Raw genomic sequence first — 23597 nt, 5'->3', positions numbered from 1 at the left:
CCAAAAAGAAGACAGCCACAAGAACAGAATGCCAACTCTAACAACAAAAATAAAAGGGAGCAACAATTACTTCTCCTTAATATCTCTTAATATCAATGGACTCAATTCCCCAATAAAAAGACATAGACTAACAGACTGGCTACACAAACAGGACCCAACATTCTGCTGCTTACAGGAAACCCATCTCAGGGAAAAAGACAGACACTACCTCAGACTGAAAGGCTGGAAAACAATTTTCCAAGCAAATGGTCTGAAGAAACAAGCTGGAGTAGCCATTCTAATATCGGATAAAATTGACTTCCAACCCAAAGTTATCAAAAAAAAGACAAGGAGGGACACTTCATACTCATCAAAGGTAAAATCCTCCAAGAGGAACTCTCAATTCTGAATATCTACGCTCCAAATGCAAGGTCAGCCACATTCATTAAAGAAACTTTAGTAAAGCTCAAAGCACACATTGCACCTCACACAATAATAGTGGGAGACTTCAACACACCACTTTCATCAATGGACAGATCGTGGAAACAGAAACTAAACAGGGACACAGTGAAACTAACAGAAGTTATGAAACAAATGGATCTGACAGATATCTACAGAACATTTTATCCTAAAACAAAAGGATATACCTTCCTCTCAGCACCTCACGGGACCTTCTCCAAAATTGACCATATAATTGGCCACAAACCAGGCCTCAACAGATACAAAAATATTGAAATTGTACCATGTATCCTATCAGACCACCATGGCCTAAGATTGATCTTCAATAACAACATAAATAATGGAAAGCCAACATTCACGTGGAAAATGAACAACACTCTTCTCAATGATACCTTGGTCAAGAAAGAAATAAAGAAATTAAAGACTTTTTATAGTTTAATGAAAATGAAGCCACAACACACTCAAACTTATGGGACACAATGAAAGCATTCCTAAGATGAAAACTCATAGTCCTGAGTGCCTCCAAAAAAGAGCATACACTTGCATCTTGACAGCAGACCTAAAAGCTCTAGAACAAAAGGAAGCAAATTCACCCAAGTGGAGTAGAAGACAGGAAATAATGACACTCAGTGGCGAAATCAGCCAAGTAGAACCAAAAAGAAATATTCAAAGAATCAACCAAACCACTAGCTGATTCTTTGAGAAAATCAACAAGATAGATAAACTCTTATTCACTAGAGGGCACAGGGACAGCATCCTAATTATCAAAATCAGAAATGAAAAGGGAGACCTAACAACAGAGCCTGAGGAAATCCAAAATACCATCAAATCCTTCTACAAAAGGCTATACTCAACAAAACTGGAAAACCTGGAGGAAATGAACAAATTTCTAGACAGACACCAGGTACCAAAATTAAATCAGTATCAGATTAATGACCTAAACAGTCCTATATCCACTAAAGAAATAGAAGATGTCATTAATAGTCTCCCAACCAAAAAAGCTCAGGACCAGATGGGTTTAGTTCAGAGTTCTATCAGACCTTCAAAGAAGACCTAATTCCAACTCTCCTCAAACTATTCCACAAAATAGAAGTAGAAGGTACTCTACCCAATTCATTCTATGAAGCCACCTTTACTCTGGTACCTAAACCACATAAAGACTCAACAAAGATAGAGAACTTTAGACCAGTTTCCCTTAAGAATATTGATGCAAAAATACTCAATAAAATTCTCACTAACTGAATCACAGAACATATCAAAACAATTATCCACCATGACCAAGTAGGCTTCATCCCAGGGATGCAGGGATCATTTAATAAATGGAAATCCATCAATGTAATCCACTATATAAGCAAACTCAAAGACAAAAACCACATGATCATCACATTAGATACTGAGAAACCATTTTAAAAAATCCAACACCCCTTGATGATAAAAGTCTTGGAAAAATCAGGAATTCAAGACCCGTACCTAAACAAATTAAAAGCAATTTACAGCAAACCAGTAGCCAACATCAAACTAAATGGAGAGAACCTGGAAGCAATCCCACTAAAATCAGGGACTAGACAAGGCTACCCATGCTTTCAGTACCTATTCAATGTAGGGCTCAAAGTTTTAGCCAGAGCTATTGGACAATGGAAGGAGGTAAAAGGGATACAAATTGGAAAGGAAGATGTCAAAATATCGCCATTTGCAGATGATATGATAGTATACTGAAGTGATCAAATAGGGAAAACTATTCTCAACAATAAAATAACTTCTGGCGGAATCACTATCTCTTACCTCAAGCTTCATTACAGATCAATAGTAATAAAAATATATTGTATTCATACAGAAGAATGGCACAAAGATCAATAGAATAGAATTGAAGTCACGGAAATGAACCGATGCACCTAAGATCACTTGATTTTTGGGAAAGGATCTAAAACTATTCAGTGGAAAAAGGACAACATTTTCAACAAATGGTGCTGGTTCAACTGGCAGTCAGGATGTAAGAGAATACAAATTGATCCATTCTTATCTCCTTGTACAAAGCTCAAGTCCAAGTGGATAAAGGACCTCCACATAAAACATGATACACTGAACCTCATAGAGGAAAAAGTAGGGAACACATAGGCATAGGGGAAATTTTCCTGCACAGAATACCAGTGGCTTATGCTTTAAGATCAAGAATGGACAAATGGGTACTCATAAAATTGCAAAGCTCTGAAAGGCAAAGGACACTTTAGGACAAAATGGCAAACAACAGATTAGGATAAAAATGTTTACCAATCCTACATCTGATAGAGGGCTAATATCCAATATATACAAAGGACTCAAGAAGTTTGACTCCAGAGAATTAAATAACCCTATTAAAAATGGGTAATAGTCTCTAGATGGTCCATCCTTTTATCTCAGCTCCAAACTTTGTCTCTGTAACTCCTGCCATGGGTGTTTTGTTCCCAATTCTAAGAAGGCGCAAAGTGTCCACACTTTGGTCTTCGTTCTTCTTGAGTTTCATGTGTTTTGCAAACTGTAACTTATATCTTGGATATTCTAATTTTCTGGGCTAATATCCACTTATCATTGAGTACATATCATTTGAGTTCTTTTGTGATTGGGTTACCTCACTCAGGATAAGGCCCTCCAGGTCCAACCATTTGCCTAGGAATTTCATAAATTCATTCGTTTTAAAGGCTGAGTAGTACTCCATTGTGTAAATGTACCACATTTTTTTTTTATCCATTCCTCTGTTGAGGGACATCTGGGTTCTTTCCAGCTTCTGGCTATTATAAATAAGGCTGCTATGAACATAGTGGAGCATGTTTCTTTCTTAGTAGTTAGAACATCTTCTGGATATATGCCCAGGAGAGGTACTGTGGGATCTTCTGGTAGTACCATGTCCAATTTTCTGAGAAACTACCAGACTGATTTCCAGAGTGGTTGTACAAGCTTGCAATCCCACCAACAGTGGAGGAATGTTCCTCTTTCTCCACATCCTTGCCAGCATCTGCTGTCACCTGAATTTTTTGATCTTAGCCATTCTGACTGCTGTGAGATGGAATCTCATGGTTGTTTTGATTTGCATTTCCCTGATGATTAAGGATGCTGAACATTTTTTCAGGTGTTTCTTGGCCATTCAGTATTCCTCAGGTGAGAATTCTTTGTTTGGCTCTGAGCCCCATTTTTAATGGGGTTATTTGATTTTCTGGAGTCCACCTTCTTGAGTTCTTTATATATATATTGGATATTAGTCTTCTATCTGGTTTAGGATAGGTAAAGATACTTTCCCAATCTGTTGATGGTCTTTTTGTCTTATTGACGGTGTCTTTTGCCTTACAGAAGCTTTGCAGTTTCATGAGGTCCCATTTGTCAATTCTCGTTCTTACAGCACAAGCCATTGCTGTTCTATTCAGGAATTTTCCCCCTGTGCCAATATCTTCGAGGCTTCTCTCCACTTTCACCTCTATAAGTTTCAGTGTCTCTGGTTTTATGTGGAGCTCCTTGATCCACTTAGATTTGACCTTAGGATCCATCGCATAATCAGCCTCCAAACACTGACACCATTGCATACACTAGCAAGATTGTGCTGATAGTACCCTGATATAACAGTCTCTAGTGAGACTATGCAGGACCTAGCAAACACATAAGTGGATGCTCACAGTCAGCTATTGGACGGATCACAGGGCCCCCAATGGAGGAGCTAGAGAAAATACCCAAGAAGCTAAAGGGATCTGCAACCCATATAGGTGGAACAACATTATGCACTAACCAGTACCATGGAGCTCTTGACTCTAGCTGCATATGTATCAAAAGATGGCCTAGTTGGCCATCACTGGAAAGAGAGGCCCATTGGACTTGCAAACTTTATATTCCCCTGTACAGGGGAATGCCAGGGCCAAAAAGTGGGAGTGGGTGGGTAGGGGGTTTGGGGGAGGGTATGGGGGACTTTTGGGATAGCATTGGAAATATAAATGAGGAAAATATCTAATTTAAAAAATGGGTAACAGATTAAACAGAATTCTCAACAGAGGAAATTCAAAATGCCAAGAAGCACCTAAAGAAATGGTTCAACACCCTTAGTCATCCGGGAAATGAAAATCAAAACAACCCTGAGATTCCACCTCACACCAGTCAGAATGGCTAAGATCAAAAACTCAGGTGACAGCAAATGCTGATGAGGATGTGGAAAAAGAGGAAAACCCCTCCACTGCTGGTGGGATTGCAGGCTGGTACAATTATTTTGGAAATAAGTCTCTCTCTGTTCCTCAGAAAATTTGACATAGTCCTACCAGAGTATCCAGCTATACCACACATGGGCATATATTCAGAAGATGCTCCACCACGTAATAAGGATACTTTCTCTACTATGTTCATAGTAGCCTTATTTATAATAGCCAGAAGCTGGAAAGAACCTTGATGCTCTTCAACAGAGGAATGGATACAAAACATGTGGTACATTTACACAGTGGAGTATTACTCAGCCTTTAAAAAGAATGAATTTATGAAATTCCTAGGCAAATGGTTGAACCTGGAGGGCTTTATCCTGAGTGAGGTAACCCAATCACAAAAGAACACACATGGTCCGCAATCACTGATCTGTTGACATTAGGCCAAAACCTAGGAATAACCAAGATACAATTCACAGACTACATGAAGCTCAAGAAGAAGAAAAACCAAAGTGTGGGTACTTTGGCCCTTCTTAGATAGGGGAACTAAATATTCACAGGAGCAAATATGGAGACAAAGTATGGAGCAGAGACTGAAAGAAAGTCTACCTAGAAACTGCACCACCTGGGAATCCATGCCATATACAGTCACCAAACCCAGACACTATTGTGGATGCCAAAAAGTGCAAGCTGACAGGAACCTGATATAGCTCTCCTGAGAGGCTCTGCCAGAACCTGAGAAATACAGAGCCAGATGCTCACATCCAACCATTGGGCTAAGCATAGGCTCCCCAATGGAAGAGTTAGGGAAAGGACTGAAGGAGCTGAAGGGGTTTAAAATCCCATAGGAAGAACAGCAATATCAACCAACAAGAACCCCCAGAGTTCCAAGGGACTAAACTACCAAACGAAGACATGGAGGGACCCATGTCTCTCCACCATATATAGCCAAAGATGGCATTATTGGGCATCAATAGGAGAAGAGGCCCTTGGTCTTCTGAAGGCTCTATGTCCCAGTATAGGGAGAATTCAATGGCAGGGAGGAAAGGAGGTAACATTTGAAATGTAAATAAAGAAAATGTCAAGAAAGAAAGAAAGAAAGAAAGAAAGAAAGAAAGAAAGAAAGAAAGAAAGAAAGAAAGAAAGAAGGAGCAAACGAACATGGTTCCCTTCTTTAGATGACATTATTGTTGTTTAAGTAGAATAAAGTATCTAAATTGAAGGATTCTGCAACAAATGCCCTCTGGGATGAGTTAAAATGAACACATGGATGCCAGACGTGTCAGGATTCAAAATCTTGAGTAGGTGGATAAAGTTATCAGCTAAGGTAGTTCACATATGGATATCTAGGTTGGCCTTTTGCCACATCACCTCCAGTAAAGATCTGTGTGACAATTTCCACAGACTAAGGCATTTGACTTCAAAAGGGGGAGGCCTCCTGGAACCAGTTGTGAAATTCCTCACAGGAGATAAATTAATGAGCCATAGTTCTCGTATCAGTTTTATGTTTTCTATTCCTTTTCCTATATACAAGATGTTCCTAATAGCCCAGGCCAAGATCTTAAGTATTTTTTTAAGATTATTTATTTATTTATTATTATAGTAAGTACACTGTAGCTATCTTCAGACACACCAGAAGAGGGAGTCAGATCTTGTTACAGATGGTTGTGAGCCACCATGTGGTTGCTGGGATTTGAACTCTGGACCTTTGGAAGAGCAGTCAGGTGCTCTTACCCACTGAGCCATCTCACCAGCCCAAGATCTTAAGTATTATGGTTACAAAACCATCTCTTGAAATGGAATCACTAAACATGACCTCATCTCTTGGAAAACCAGGACTTCACTTTATAAATCACGTATAAGATAGTAGTGATAAATATAAACTTTCCCAACAATAATATTATATGTGTCTGCATGTGTGTCATCAGAAGTAGGTTTTGGAATCTTGTTTAAGAAAGTCTTAAATAGAATTAAAACAGTTTATGTTTTGAAGAATTACAGAAGAACAGGAACTAGAGGTTAAATAGTACCTGATCATAAAAACTCATTAGCTTGTTCTTGGGAATTTGCCAGTATCCCTAGATGATTTTGTATTTTGATGTATAAAATGATTATTGTACATGATTATGATTATTGTAAATGATTATGTCTGTTCATTTTGCTGCTTCACTGAATACAGCTTTTCAGAGCTGTAACACCAGTTTCTCTGTTGATTGAGAGCTGCAGAATACACTCAGATTCAAACTGCCTCTGTGTTTGTTTCTGTTTGTCACCACCAAATCCTTACCCACCTGACTTTGAGAATCCAATCCCAGGGACTCTCCTACCCAGCTGTAGTGGTTTGTGGCAGCCTGTGGTAAAGAAAAGTCATAAAAACAATATCTATGTCTCTCAGCTCCTTTTATCTTCCTCCACCCATACCTTCTCCCAGTTTGTCAACTTGACAGGCCTTCTTACTTGGAATCTGTCAACCTGCTTTTTGCACTTTCTTTGACTGTTGTGTCAATGTTTTCTATGGTATCTTCTGCACCTGAGATTCTCTCTTCTATCTCTTGTATTCTGTTGGTGATGCCTGATCTCTTTCCTAGGTTTTTAAACGCCAGGGTTGTCTCCCTTTGTGATTTCTTTCTTGCTTCTATATCCATTTTTATATCTGGGATGGATTTGTTCATTTCCTCCACCTATTTGATTGTGTTTTCCTGTATTTCTTTAAGGGGTGTATGTTTCCTCTTTAGGGGCTTCTGGCTATTTACCTGTATTCTCCTGTATTTAAGGGAGTTATTTATGTCCTTCTTACCCGGGCCTAGCAAACACAGAAGTGGAAGCTCACAGTCAACTATTGGATGGATCACAGGGACCCCATTGGAGGAGCTAGAGAAAGTATCCAAGGAGCTAAAGAGATCTGCAACCCTATCGGTGGAACAACATTATGAACTAACCAGTACCCCAGAGCTCTTGACTCTAGCTGCATATGTGTCAAAAGATGGCCTAGTCGGCCATCACTGGAAAGAGAGGCCGATAGGTCAGGCAAACTTTATATGCCCCAGTACAGGGGAACGCCAGGGCCAAAAAATGGGAATGGGTGGGTAGGGGAGGGGGGGAGAGGGTGTGGGGGACTTTTGGGATAGCATTGGAAATGTAATTGAGGAAAATACGTAATTAAAAAAAAAAAGTTCTTTATCATCACCCTGAGAAGCGATTTTAGATTTGAATTTTGCTCTATCAGATGTGATGGTATATCCCAGACTTGCTATTGTGGGAGAATTGGGTTCTGATGATGCCAAGTAACCTTGGTTTGTGTTGCTTATGTTTTTATAGCCTCCAGCTATCTGATCATCTCTAGAGCTACCTGCCCTTGCTATTTACTGGAGCTTGTCCTTCTTGTGATCCTAGTTGTGTCAGAACTCCTCAGAGTTCAGCTTTCTCTATGATCCTGTGATTCTGGGTTCCTGAAGTCCTAGGATCCTGAATTCCTGAGGTCCTGTGTGTGTCAGAACTCCTGGAAGTCAAGCTCTCTCTGGAACCATGCGATCATGGTGTGACCAAGCTCCTGGGACCCTGAGGACCTGGGCATGTTAGAGCGTCTGGGAGTGGATTTTTTTCTGGGTATTGTGGGGCTGGCTTCTGAGTTCACACCCAAGGTCTGCTCAGGGCACACTGGCCCAGATTGGAAGAAATCCATGCCACTGGTCAGATGGAGTTCCTGGGTTCCCGGGTCCCATTCGTCTCAGTTACTTCAGGTGTTGGGGCAGATTTTGTGTCCTCCTCTATGATCCCGGGAGTGTTAACACCTTGGAGTGGATCTTCTCTGGTTGTTGTGGGTTTGGCTGTGGAGTTCACACCCCAGTTCTGCTCAGGACATTGGCCCAGACTGGAAGGAACTGGTGCCACTGGTCAGGCAGAGCTCTACATTTGACTTTTCAACAGAGACTCTAAAATATAGAAGGGCCTGAACAGATGTCTTGCATCTTTTATGAGACCACAGATGTCAATGTAGACTACTATCCCTAGCAGAACTCTCTATCACCATAGATGGAAAAGATATTCCAAGTCAAAAGCAAATTTTAAAAATATCTATTCAACAAATCTAGACCTACAGAAAATTTTAGATGAAAAACTTCAGCCCAACAGGTTAACTACAACTTTAAAAACTACAGGGGGGCTAGAGAGATGGCTCAGCAGTTAAGAGCACTGGCTGCTCTTCCAGAGGTTCTGAGTTCAATTTCCATCAACCACTTGGTAGTTCACAATGATCTATAAGGGGCTCTTATGCCCTCTTCTGGCATGTCGGTGCATATGCAACAGAGCACTCATACATAAAAAAAAATAATAATAAAAAATACAATAAAATCATCCATTTCATGTAGATTAAAAAAAAAAACACAGACAATAATTCCATTACAGAATAACCAAAATAAGGGAAGTACACACAATCACAACCTCTAACACACCAGAGAGAGAGAGAGAGAGAGAGAGAGAGAGAGAGAGAGAGAGAGAAAGTAAGTTGATTGCTGAACTTTACCAGGTCCAAGGGGGGCAAGTTCTTCATACTTCCTGCTTCTCAAAAATTTATATCATACTGGTCAGAAGACTTAAGTTGGATAATCCAATTTTATATAGAAAATTTGGGTAGTTCTCCATGTAGACTGCTGTCTGTTTTTTTTTTTTCAATAATTTTAGAAGTTGCTTATTTTGCAAGCACACTAAAGTTATGTTCCTTATCAAATCTCTAATGAGGTGGAGCACTAGATGCTTTTAATCTCACAATTAACCTGAAGATATTTTAGATTAAGCAAAATGCTTTAAAAAGATAGTTTTAGGTCTAGGTAGATTTTTTTTCAGGATGACAACTGCAAGCTATGATAGAAAATGACTTAAGTACAGGACTCTGAACTCAATGAGAGAGGATAGATAGTACAGTACATTCTCCAAAGCTGGCTAATACAAATGGAGTGGATATTATGACTAATTCTTACCTGATAAGTTTTCATAACTTTTTCATCATTGTTCTTATTGTATAGTTTGTTATATGGATAAAGCCTTTTTTTGGACTAAAGGTGGGAGATTTTGGAGGAGGATCTTGTGCGTTGTGTACTCAGATGATGATTTCTGTATCCTGAGAACTGGGTACAGTCTAGGCACAGGCATTTTCAAGAGTATTTAACCGTCTCCTGTGTCTTTCTTTGTGATGTAAAAATGCTCCCCAATTATCCCTGGTTGGTTAATGAAAAGCTGAATTGATGAAAAGACTTGCCTTGGTCATGCTATCTCTTCAAAGCAATGGAAACCCTAAGATAATGACATTTAAAATGTCTATGTTTGGGCCACAGAGATGACTTGGAGGTTAAGAGCATTGTTTGCTCTACCAGAGGTCCTGTGTTCAGTTCCCCACAACCATATGGTGGCTTACAACCATCTATAATGAGATCTGCTGCCCTCTTCTGCCCTGCAGGATACATGCAGACAGAATGCTGTACATATTATAAATAAATAATTCTAAAAAAAAGTTTAAGTTTTCTATTACTCCTAATAGTAACATCTGAGGTCTCTGTGGTAATACTAACTACAGGGTGGAACTGACTGATGCCTCTATGCCAGGAGATTCTCCACAAACAGTGGACAATTTCAGTTGACAGCTGTGTTCTACCTAACCAGGGTTGCCACTAAACAGATAATTACACCCAATAAATAATTATACATCAACAAAACCAACACACACACACACACATGCAATCACCACCATCAAAATATCAGGAATTAATATTCACTGGTGATTAATGTCTCTCAACATCAATGGACTCAATTTACTTTTTAAAAGGTGGGGCTTAACCGAGTAGATACATAAACAGGATTCATTTTTCTGTGGCATATAAGAAATAGAGCCCAGCAACAATGATAGACATGACTTCAGTAAAGGCCTGGAAAAAGGTTTTTGAGCAAACGGACCCAAGAAAGAAGCTGGAATAGTTTTGTAACATCTAATAAGACTTTTAACCAACATTAATCAAAAGGGATGAGGAAGAATATTTAATACTCTTCAAGGAAAAATCTACCAAGATGATGTTTCAATTTTCAACATTTGTCAAGATGCAAGGGGATCCACATTCATAAATAATACATTACGAAAGCTTAAATCACACAACAAACCTCTTGTAGACTTCAACACCCCACTCTCACCAATGGACAGGTCACATAGAAACTAAACAGAAGTAATGTAATTGATCTTATGAATCAAACAGACCTAACAGACCTGAAGAACATTTCATCCAAATGCAATAGAATATATCTACTTCTCAGCATCTCATAATTCCTATTCCAAAACTGATCATGAATTAGGTTATAGAGCAAGCTTCAACAGATAAGAGTGAAATAACACCTTGTATCCGGACCACAATGGATTAAAGCTGGGCAATGATAGAAATAATGAAGCTTACAAACTCATGGAAAGCCTACAAACTCATGGAAACTCAACAACAACCCATTAAATTGTCCTGAGTCAGGGAAGAAATAATGAGATTAAAGATTTTTTATAATTCAATGAATATGAAGGCAGGACATACTTATGGGACCCAATGAAAGCAGTACTAAACAGTACTGAGAGGAAATTTTGTTGCACTAAGTGCCTTCATAAAAAAATTGGAGAGTTCTCATGCTATCAATTTAAAGTACATTTGCAAGTTCTATTAAAAAAGAATCAAACACAACTAAGAAGAGTAGACAGCAGGAAATAATCAAATTCAGGGCTGAAATCAATCAATTAGAATCAAAGAGAATACAAAGAATCAATGAAACCAAGAGCTTGTTCATTGTGAAATTCAACAATATAGACAACCCCTTAGCCAAATTAAAAGTCAGAGAGACAGTACCCAAATTAACAAAATCAGAAATGCAAAGGGAGACATAACATTTGATACTTAGGAAATCTAAAGAATCATTATTTCTTACCTCAAAAACCTGTATTCCACAAAATTGGAAAATCTAAATGAAATGGATGATTTTCTAGACAGACAAAAACTTACAAAATTAAATCAAGGTCAGGTAAATGATCTAGTCCTATAAAAATTTGATGGGTTGTACATGCACTATTAGAAGGTGTGGCCCTGTTGGAGTAGGTATGGCCTTATTGGAGTAGGTGTATCATTGTGGGATTAAAGACCCTCATCCTACCATCCTGCAAGCTAGTCTTCCACTTGCAGCCTTCATATAAAGACGTAAAATTCTCAGCTCTGCCTGGATGCTGCCATGCTCCTGCCTTGATGACAATGGTTTGAACTTCTGAATCTCTATACCAACCTCAACCAAAACTTGGCCAGGGGCAGATGGTTTTTAGTGCATAATTTTACCAGACTTTCCAAGAGCAGATAATATCATTACTTGTGTTCCCTTTCCCCAGCCTTGAGCAGGATAAACAGATCTTGAGTGCTTGCCACAATGGGTTTTACAACCTAGGTGGACTTGTCTGCACCTGAAATTTCCTACAGGAACTTAGAGGAATAGACTGACTTCTGTGCTTTCTTTGCAACATAATCCAGCTGAAAGAAAAAATGGGGTCTGTGGGCTTTCCCCGTATAAACAAAATGCTGAATATTTAACTTGGAGCCTTGATCATAAACTTTATCTTCCCTTCATCCTTCTCTTGCATTCCATCCTTTATCATTTCCAGGCAACCCAGTTCTTCCATGGCAACTGGACAGCTACAAATACCCCTCAAGCTATTCCACAATGTAGAAACAGAATGAACATTGCCAAACCTAATCTATGAAGGAAGAGTCATCCTGATACCTAAACAACACAAAGCCTCAACAAACAAAGAAAATTTCAGACACCTTTCCCTTATGAACACTGATGCAAAAATACTCGATATGATATTAGCAAACAGAACCCAAGAAGACATTAAAGTCACAATCCACTAAGATAAAGTAGGCTTCATACCAAGGAAGCAGGGTTGGGTTAAAATACAAAAATGCAGCCAGTCATGGTGGCACACACCTTTAATCCTAGCACTTGGGAGGCAGAGGCAGGAGATTTTCTGTGTTCGAGGCCAACCTGGTCTACAGAGTGAGTTCCAGGGCTACATGAGAAACACTGTCTTGACGCCCCCCCCAAAAAAATGCATGAATGTAATCTACCATATAAACACACCAAGGGAAAAATTATATGCTATTGAGAAAGACTTTGACAAAATCCAACATTTTATATTGAAAGACTTGGAGAGATCAGGGATACAAGGCATAGAAAAAAAGGATATAAATTGGAAAAGTGGAAGCCAAAGTATTGCTATTCACAGATTATATGATAACATATGTTTATGAGTCCAAATATTTTTTCAGAGAAATCTGATAGCTGATAAACATCTTTAGTAATGTGGCTGGATAGAAAACTAATTTAAAAAATCAGTATCCTGCCTTTATACAAATGATAAATGGGCTGAAAAAGGAATTAGGCAAACAATGCCCTTCACAACAATCACAAATAATATATCTTTGTATAACCAAGCAAGTGAAAGACCTGTATGACAAGAACTCAAGTCCTTGAAGAAAGAAAATGAGGAAGACATCAGAACGTGGAAAGATCTTCCAGGCTCACAGATTGGTATCAATGTCTAACTCATTGGGTACCAAGGGTAGAGTTGCATTAATCAGTACACAGGGGATGCATAGTAACAGTGTGCCAATGCATAGTTTATTGAGCATTCAATCATCTTTATAGGCAAGCAGAATAAAGTTTTCCTACAGTTTCTAATTCTCAACAGCTTCCATATTCCAAGCAATAACTTATCTAGGTTCATGGTGACCCAAACCTCCTTGCTGAGTCAGAAGTCTCTCAGCAGCCCACCTCTTTTAAGTGTTGCTTAGTTTAATTAAAAACAAAGTACATTTCTAATGAGATAATAATGGCCATGAAGGCTATTTCCTCAGGCACACAGCTAAATTGACTGAACATCAGGGTTCTCTGCTGAGAAAGAATGTCTTTCCCATGTTCCAGTATGCTGAGATTTACAGAAATCCTTAAGTCACCTTGCAGATAGCAGGCTGGGAGTCATACCATTTTTCTACAGATCAGTAGGATTAACATAGTGAAAATGGCTACCTTATCAAAAGCAATCTACAGATTCAATGCAATTCCCATCAAACTCCAACACAATTATTTACAGACCTTGAAAGAGCATTTCTCAATTTCATATGAATAAACAAAAAACTTAAGATAGTTAAAACAATCCTGAACAATAAAAAAAAAAACTTCTGGAGTTATCACCATCCCTTACTTCAAGTGGTACTACAGAGCAGTAGTAATATAAACTGCATGGTGGTATTGAGACAAACAGGTTGATCAGTGGAAGTGAATTGATTATCCACACACCCATGGTCCCTTGATTTTTGACAAAGCCAAAACCAGACAATGGAAAAAAGGATCTTTAACAAATGGTACTTGTCTAACTCAATGCCTACATGTAGAAGAATGTAAATAGATCCATATTTATCACCCTGCAAAATACTCAGTCCAAGTGGGTCAAAGTTTTAGTATGTTGCTTCTCTGAATCCCAGTGTCCTCCACTTGATGCTACATGGGTCATGTTACATATAAAGAGAGATCTATTGAAATTACACACAACTTCTCAAAAGAGACTTTATATCCAGAAGGTCCTTGGCAAATGTCTTACAGCAGAAACTGCGAATGGCTGGCCCAGACAAATATACCCAGGTAAAACTTTGCATCACTGTCGATGGTGAAAACAAGACTTTCCATGAGAAAACAAAATTTAAACAATATTTATCTCGAAATACAGCCCTACAGAAGATACTAGAAGGAACACTCCAACCCAAATACAGTAATTCCACACCAGCAAAACCAAAAGCATGGGAACACACACACACACACACACACGCACAAACACCCATCACCAACATCAAAATAGGAATTACCAATCATTAGTCATCAATATCTCTCAACATCAAGGACTCAATTTTCAAGTAAAAAGACACAGACAGAATGGATGTGAAAAGAACATCCTGCATTCTACTCCATATAATAAACAGACTTCAACAACAAAGATAGACATTACCTTAGAGTAAAGGTCTCGAAAAAGATTTTCCAAGCAAACAAACCAAAAAAGCAAGTTAGTGTAGCCATCTTGATATTTTTACAGATTTTCAATGAAAATTATTGTAGGACACTTCATAGTAAAAAAAAAATCCATTAAGAGAATGTTTCAAGTATGATCATTTATGCTCCAAATGCAAAGCACACACAAACATAAAACAAACTTTTCTAAAGTTAAATTCAAACCTGGAATATCACACATTAATAGTGTGATACATCAATACCCCACTTTCACTAAAAGACAAGTCATTGAGACAAACAGTAAACAGAGAAATAATGAAAGAGATGTATGTTTCAAGTGGACATAACAGATATCTACAGACCCTTTCACCCAATTACAAAGGAAATGCCTTCTGCTCAGCACCTCATGGAACATTCACCAAATTAAATATGTAATTGGTTACAGGGAAAACCTAAAAAGATATAAGAAAGTTGAAATAAATCCCTGTGTCTTATCAATTACTATAACAATAGAAACAACAGAAAACTAACAACCTCATACGAGCTGAACAACTCTCTACTCAATGATCACTGGATCAAAGAAGAACTAAATTAAAATCTTTTGATAATTCAGTAAAAATGAAGGCTGAACATATCGAAACTTATGGGACACAGAGAATACAGTTCTCAGAGGTAAATTCATAACACTAAATATCTTTATAAAGAATTAGATTTCTCATACTAGCAATTTAATACTACACCTAGAAAGAAAAGAAGCAAAGACATCCAATAGTTGTAGACAATAGAGGTGAAACCAATCAATTAGAAACAAAAAGAACAGTACAAAGAATCAAGCAAACAAGTTGGTTTTTTGAGAAGACCAACAAGACAGACAAATCTTTAGTCAAACTAACAAAAGGCAGAGAGACACTACCCAAATTAACAAAATCAGAAATGAAAATAATGACAACAGGCACCAAAGAAATCATTAGGTTTTACTTCAAGAACTTGTACTCCTTAAAACTGGAAAATCTAAATGAAATGGATGATTTTCAAGGCAAATGCAACTTACAAAAGTTAAAACTCAATGTCAAGTTAACTGTCTAGTCCTATAACCCCTAGGGATATAGTAGTAGTCATTAAAAATCACTCATCCAAAAAATTCTTAGGGTCAGATGGCTTTAGTGCAGAACTTTACCATACTTCCAAAGAAGAGCTTATGCCAATAATCCTCAAATTATTCCATATAATAGAAACAAAAGGAACACTGACAAACTCATTCTAAGACCAGAGTCTCCCTGCTGCCTAACTTATATAAAGCCTCAACATAAAGGAGAACTTCAGATTAACATCCCTTATGAACATTTATACAAAAATACTCAATAAAATATAGGAAACTGAATCCAAGAACACATCAAAGACATAATTCACCATAATCAAATAGGCTTCATCCCAGGGATGCAAGGAGAGTTCAACATATGAAAATCCACCAATGTATTTCACCATAAATACAAACTTAAAAATATCACAGGACCATCTATATCACTATATGATAAGAAAGCCTTTGACAAAAACAGCCTATTATGTTAAAAGTCTTAAGGTTATCAGGATACATGTTGGATATGTAAACATAATAGAAGCAACATACAACAAACCAATAGGCAACATCAAATTAAAAAGAGAAACCTAAAGCAATCTCAGTAAAACCAGCAACAAGTCTTCCCACTCTCTCCCTATCTACTCAACACAGTACTTGAAATTCTAGCTAGAGCAAAAACTAAAGGATTTCAAGGGGACAAAAATTGGAAACGAAGAAAAAGAATCACTAGTCACAGATCATATGATAGTATAGATAAGAGATCTCCAAAATTCTTTCAGAGAATTCCTACAGCTGATAAACACCTTCAGCAAAATGGCTAGATAACAAAACTCACTGTAAAAAAAATAACCCTTTTTTAGACAAATGATAAACTGACTTAGAAAGAAATTATAGAAACATTACCCTTTATAATACTTACAAAATATCTTGGTGTAACTCTACTCAAGCAAGTGTAAGACACCAATGACAAGAACTTCAAGTTTTTGAAGAAAGAAAATTGAAAGAAATTGGATAAAGAAATTGAGGAAGATATCAGAACATGGAAAAATCTCCACATACATGGATTGGTAGCCTCAATCTAGTGAAAATAGCTGTAATACCAAAAGCAATCTACAGATTCAATGCAATTCCTGTCAAAATCCCAACACAATTATTTACAGACATGGAAAGAACTATTATAATCTTCATATGGAAAAATAAACAAGATAATTAAAACAATCCTGTATAATAAAAGTTCTGGAGTCATCACCATCTCTGACTTCAAGTGGTTCTAGAGAGTAATAGTAATAAACCTTGAATCATTGGTACAAGACAGAGAGGTTGAACCAAATTGAGGACCCAGAAATAAACCACTACAATTATTGACATTGGTTTTTGACAAAGAAGGCAAAACCATACAACAAAAAAGAAAAGATCTTCAACAAATGGTGCTGTTCTAACTGGATGTCTGCATGTAGAAGAATTCAAATAGGTCCATATCTATCACCCTACAGAACACTCCAGTCCAAGCGGACCAAAAACCTCAATCTAAACCTAGATACATTAAATATAATTAAAAAGTGGGTAATAGCTTTGAATCCATTAGTACAGGAGACATCTTCCTGAAAGATCCAACATCTCAGTCACTAAGATCAAAAAGTAATAAATGGAACCTCATGAAACTAAAACATCTCCTGTATGGAAAAGGAGATTTTGTCAAGGACAGTGGTCAAAAGGATAAAACAGTAGCCTAGAGATTGGAAAAAGATCTCCACCAACCTTCCATCTGAAAGAGGGCTGATATCCAAAGTACCTAAAGAACTAAAAAAAGTAGACACTAACAAACCAAATAGCCTAAATTTTAAAAATGGGGTACATAGTTAAATAGAATTTTCAACAGAGGAATATTTAATGGCCAAGAAGCACTTACAGAAATGCTCAACATCCTTAGTCATCAGGGAAATCCAAATCAAAATGACTCTGGGATTTCATTTTACACCCTTTAGAAGGGCAACAGTTCATGCTAGCTAGAGTGTGGAGCATGGGGAACACTCTCTTCCTTTGCTGATAGGAGTGCAAACTTGTACAACCAGTCTGAAAATAAATTCAGTGCTTTTGCAAATAATTGGAAATAATTATCTCTGAAATGCTTATACCACTCCTAGCCATATACTCAAAAGATGCTGCATCATACCACAAGAATAGTGTTTTAACTATGTGCACAGTTTTATTGGAAACAGCCAGAAACTTGAAACAACCCAAATGCCCCTCAACTGAAGAATGGAAAATGAATATATGGTACATTTACACAACAGAATACTACTCAGCTGTTAAAAACAATGACATCATGAAACTTGCAGGCTAAACCCAGACTCAGAAAGACAAATGTTGCATGTACTCAGGAGTTTATTGTAACCATAAAGTACAGGATAAAAGAAGAAAGGCCCAGTAGAAGATATTTGAATCTAACTAAGAACATAAATAAAGTACACTTTAGGAGTAGATGGATGGAGGGAACTATATGTAAGGGAAATTCTGGACAGTAACCAGAGTCGTCACATATGGTGAAGATGAAGCGAGAGAGAAGTGGAATCTGTGACTGCGGAGAATATCTGAGATGAGCTAGATAACTAGGACAATGGAAACTCCCTGGAATCTATGAGAGTGACCCTAGCTATGACTTCTTGCAATAGGACCTATGGAACATGAACCAGTCACTTCTTGTAATTAGGCAAGTCTTCTGATGGAGACAACAACTGACCCACAAACTTTTGACACACAAATTTTCCTGCTTATAAATATGCATGGATAAAGAAGCAGCAGAAATTGTGGGAATGCCTAATGAATGACTGGCCCAATGTGAGACCCATGCCATGAGAGAAACACCACCCCTGATGTTATAGTAACAATAGTGTGGATATTTACAGACAGGAGCCTAGCATACATGCCATCTGAGAGGCTTCATCCAGCACCTCATAGAAACAGATGCAGAGACCCACTGCAAAACATTAGGCAGAGCTGGAAGAATCTGTGGAAGAGGGGGAGGTAAGATTGAAGAATCAGATAAGCCAAGGATACAAGAAAACCTACAAATTCAACCAACCTTGCCCCATAGGGGCTCACTGAGACTGAATTACCAACCGGAATGCATCCATAGGATAGAAATAGGCTCCCTACACAGATGTAACAGATGTGCACCTTGTTCTTTCCATGGGATCCCTAATAGCAGGACCAGGGGCTAACTGCCTTTGGATCCCTTTCCCCTAACTTGGCTGCCTTTTCTTGCCTTAATAGAAAAGGATGCAACTAGTCCACTGAAACTTGATATACCAAGGCAAATCCATTGGAGGCCTCCACTTCTCTGGGGAGAAATGAAGGGGAGTGGAGGGAAGGGAGGTGAGAGGGAGTGACTGGGAAGACAGGGAGGGAAAGCTGCATTCTGGATGTAAAATAAATAAATTAATACATTAATGGAAATCATCTAGTCTCTTTTCTCCTATTGGGTTCCCTTGTACAGCCTTGGGGCCTTTGTCTTGCCTTGTTTTGTTGTCTCTGGCTTTCATCCCTTTGAAACCTGCTTTTTTTCTGAAGAGAAAACAAAGGGGGATAGGATCTGGGGAGGGAGGTATATGTTGACAGGGAGTTGGGAGGAGTAGAAGAGGAAAATGTGCTTTAGATGTGTCATATATATTAGAGAAGAATATTCTAAAAAAAATCCATTCCCTTTTAAAATACAAAAATCTCCTTTTAAAATTCAAAGTCTCTCAAGTTTGGGCTCCTGTGAAAATCAAATGTCAAAAAAGGAGAGAACCAGGGCACAGTCACAATCAAATTAGAGCCAACCTCAATGGCAAGAGTATAATGTACTCAATGTCCAATGTCTGGGTACTACCCTGTCTCTTCTCGGTTCCTTCAAAGGGCTTGGATCACTTCTCCACTCTGTCCTGTATAGCACACAGAGCTTGTTTTCTAGGCTCAGGCTGGCTCCATTCCATATCTGCTGTTCTTGTTACTCATGCCTAGGTACTGCATCTCCAAATGCTGGGGTCTCTCAACTGGGTAGCACTTTCACCCATAGCCTTCCTAGACTCCAAGACTCCAGCACTGCTTTCCAGTGCCAAGCTTCACCTGTTCTCCCGTAACTTCAAAACCAGCACCACCAGGGTGATTCTTTCACTACCGAGTTCACCTGTCAACCTTGGAATAAAGCTTCTTTGGATTCTGAGAGAACACTTTCCAGATGACCTTACCTCAATAATGCTGGTCTATTATCTCAGCTGATTCTTCAGCCCCAGCTGACCTGTTGATATTTAAGGAAATCAAAGGTTTCACTTTACTTGTTCTGGTGACTTGTTAATCAAGAGCTGATTCTTAAGCTAAAATCTGAACTATGAAGACTTAACTCAAATGACTCAGTAGCGTCTTGGCTTCCCTCTGAAACATCACAAGCCATGCCTCCATCATCTGTACTGCTCTCAATGCTCTTACCTCCCAACATCCTACAGAACATCTAACTGAGATCTCCTCACTCAATGGATTTTCTAGTCCAAATTTCCAAAGTCCTTTCACAATCCTCCCTAAAACATGACCAGGTGTGTCAAAACAACAGCCCACTCTGCCAGTACCAGGTTATGTCTTTGGGATTGTTTGCTGTGATGAACCAGGTCCATGAGCCCAGGGGTGGAACTAACCACAATGGGCTGTGCCCTTCCCCATTAGTCACTAATTAAGAAAATGCTCCACAGGCTTGCCTATAGCACAGTCTTATGGAGGCGTATTCCCTCCTCTCAGATGACTCTAGCCACTGTCAGGTTGTCCAAAACACATACACATCTCTCTCTCTCTCTCTCTCTCTCTCTCTCTCTCTCTCTCTCTCTCTCTCTCTCTCTCTCTCTGTACACACACACACACACACACACTTATACACTTACACACAATCACACACAAATTCCAACCCAACAGAATTTTCTCTTATTGGCAACAGAGGAAAACCCCTCTTCAAGATATTTAATGTATTTTTCTATAAATTTCTCTTATCCATGAGAATTTCACTTTTCTCTAATGAGTCTATGTTTCCTGAATGCTGACAAAAAGTAATTGAAATAAAAGTTTAAATGTAGATACTAGACATGTAGTGAGTTTCAGGAAGGCTTGTCTAGCATGCTTTGAGCACTCTTCATCACCACACGCTGTTAAGAGGATATGGTGCTTGGATTTGTGTCCCACCACTTATGAGGTAGAGGCAGAAAGTCTCTGCTGCTCAAACTAATCTAAGATACATATATATTTCTGGGGTAGCCTGGAGACCATGTTTCAGCTTAGCAAAAACTAACTAAGTAATCAAACTAGCTAGAAACACTAAAATGAAACAGAAGATTCTTGAGTAACAACAGCCTGTAATGTGAGCCCCTGGGAGCTGAGGCTGGATTTGGTGGCACATGCCAATGACTCAAGTATTCAGGAGACAGGGACAGGAGGATTTCAGGTTCCAACCACTCTTAGCTACATGGTCTGTTCCAGGCCAATCTGGGCAACATAGCAAAATGCTGTCTCAAAAATTAAAAGACTTACAAATTATCAAAGAAAACACTCAGTTAAAGCTAAAACTGAATTTGGGTTTGAAACAAATCTCTAATCTGCAAATCTTGGGTCAGAAATTACAGTGCTTTGTGCCACCCAATGTCCTCAGCATGGAGTGGCAGGGTGGGCTGCAGAATGCAGGTGTTTAACTTACCTGAGGTGACAGTGTTCCTATTGCAAGCAAGGACAGGCTGAAGTTTTAGGTTCTACAACTCTGAAAGTTTTCCTGACTCCTCTGGAGCAAAAAGCCACTTTCCTCCTCACTTCTCCTCTTTGGCACCACAGATCCACCCACAAGCTACAATTTGATTCGATGGGAAGGGGTAAATCTCAGAGAGCCCCACCTCTAGTTCAAAAATTGCAGTTAACTAAGGGCTGCTGAGTGAGGGGGGAATTATTACAAAAACCTGAGCCTCCTAATTGCTGTGCAGTTCCAGGTGGTTGGACTTGAAAACACATATACACAGTAAAGAGTAAATAAGACTCAGCAGGTTGTAGTTATATATATTAGGCATCTATACACACACCCGTAAGTTCATGTGTGTATGTGTAATTTTGTATGTGTATTGTTACTGGAAGTGATCCCATGATGTCTCACAATACAATGCTCAGGTTCTTTGTGTCATGAACAAAGAGTTAACATTGACACATCAATCCAGGGGAGAAGTGGAGTTCCTCTTGTTGATAAGAAAACAATAAGAACAACCAACACCCCTCCCCCCAAAAAAATACCAAGCAAACAAAACAATAACAAGAACAAAACAAAACAAAACAAAACAAAAGAAAACCAGACAAACCAGCTCTGATCTCTAAGGGAATAATACATACTTTATTCTGGTGCCAAATAGGAGTAGCAATGTTCTGAAAAAAGATTTACTTCACACCAAATTTCATATTTGAACATAAAAGCAGTTTCATGAAGTTCTTATGGTAGCAACTCAAAAAAGAAATCTTAAATCAATTCTTAGATATATTGGTAAAAATTTTAAAATATTTACATTGGATGGATCCCCGGGTATGGCAGTCTGTAGATGGTTCATCCTTTCGTCCCAGCTCCAAACTTTGTCTCTGTAACTCCTTCCATGGGTGTTTTGTTCCCAATTCTAAGAAGGGGCAAAGTGTCCACACTTTGGTCTTCGTTCTTCTTGAGTTTCATGTGATTTGCAAATTGTATCTTATATCTTGGGTACCCTAAGTTTCTGGGCTAATATCCACTTATTAGTGAGTACATATCATGTGAGTTCTTTTGTGATTGGGTTACCTCACTAAAGATGATGCCCTCCAGGTCCATCCATTTGCCTAGGAATTTTATAAATTCATTCTTTTTAATAGCTGAGTAGTACTCCATTGTATAAATGTACCATATTTTATGTATCCATTCCTCTGTTGAGGGACATCTGGGTTCTTTCCAGCTTCTGGCTATAATAAATAAGGCTGCTATGAACATAGTGGAGCACTGAAAGGACCCTGATATAGCTGTCTCTTGTGAAGCTATGCCAGGGCCTGGCAAACACAGAAGTGGATGCTCACAGTCAGCTATTGGATGGAACACAGGGCCCTCAATGCAGGAGCTAGAGAAAGTACCCAAAGAGCTAAAGGGGTCTGCAACCATATAGGCGAAACAACAATATGAACTAACCAGTACTCCCGGTGCTCGTATCTCTAGCTGCATATTTATCAGAAGATGGCCTAGTTGGCCATCATTGTGAAGAGAGGACACTTGGTCTTGCAAACTTTATATGCCTCAGTACGGGAGAACACCAGGGCCAAGAAGTAGGAGTGGAGGGGGGAGTGGGGGGAGGGTCTGGGTAACTTTTGGGATAGTATTTGAAATGTAAATGAAGAAAATACCTAATTAAAAACTAAATTAAAAAAATATTTACATTGCTGGAAATGTTATTGTGTATGATTTGAAAAGCTGAAAAATCTCTCATATCAGCCTCAAATGCCATCTGAGAACATTCTAAAGTTTTTGATTGGTGGGACTGGTGTTTTTAATTTAATATACTATAAGATTTTAAAAAATCTATTAGGGTATTAGGTCCTGTTTTATTTGTTAGTGACAGGATGTTTAGTGGGATATGTTGGGAGAGCAAGGCATGGCTATTTAAGATACTAATGCTTCCCCAAGTCTACTGCATCTAGTTTCCCGCTTGAAGCATTCCATCTTCCCTATGTCAGTGAATGCCAGTCAGCCAGTCAGCCTCTGAAGACTCAGCAGCTTCATGGGAATCCCTTCGTGGCCCTTCTTACTGAGATGAATTACATTAAAAAGAATTGAAAATGAAATTCAGAAGGAAGTGTCTATATCA

General features: G+C 38.6%; 1 protein-coding gene across 1 annotated transcript in view; it reads right to left on the bottom strand.

The window, feature by feature from the left end:
- Window positions 1–21516, bottom strand: part of Pramel38 (PRAME like 38) — a 60692-nt gene extending 39176 nt beyond the window's left edge. Inside the window, exon 1 of the mRNA XM_006535305.1 lies at window positions 21440–21516. The gene's annotated coding sequence lies outside the window, so the exon portion shown is untranslated. The remainder of the gene's footprint in view (window positions 1–21439) is intronic.
- Window positions 21517–23597: the final 2081 nt, after the last annotated feature.

The sequence above is a fragment of the Mus musculus genome, chromosome 5 (assembly GCF_000001635.26).
Source record: "Mus musculus strain C57BL/6J chromosome 5, GRCm38.p6 C57BL/6J".
Taxonomy (NCBI): Eukaryota; Metazoa; Chordata; class Mammalia; order Rodentia; family Muridae; genus Mus; species Mus musculus.
This window is presented reverse-complemented; position numbering and strand designations above follow the sequence as displayed.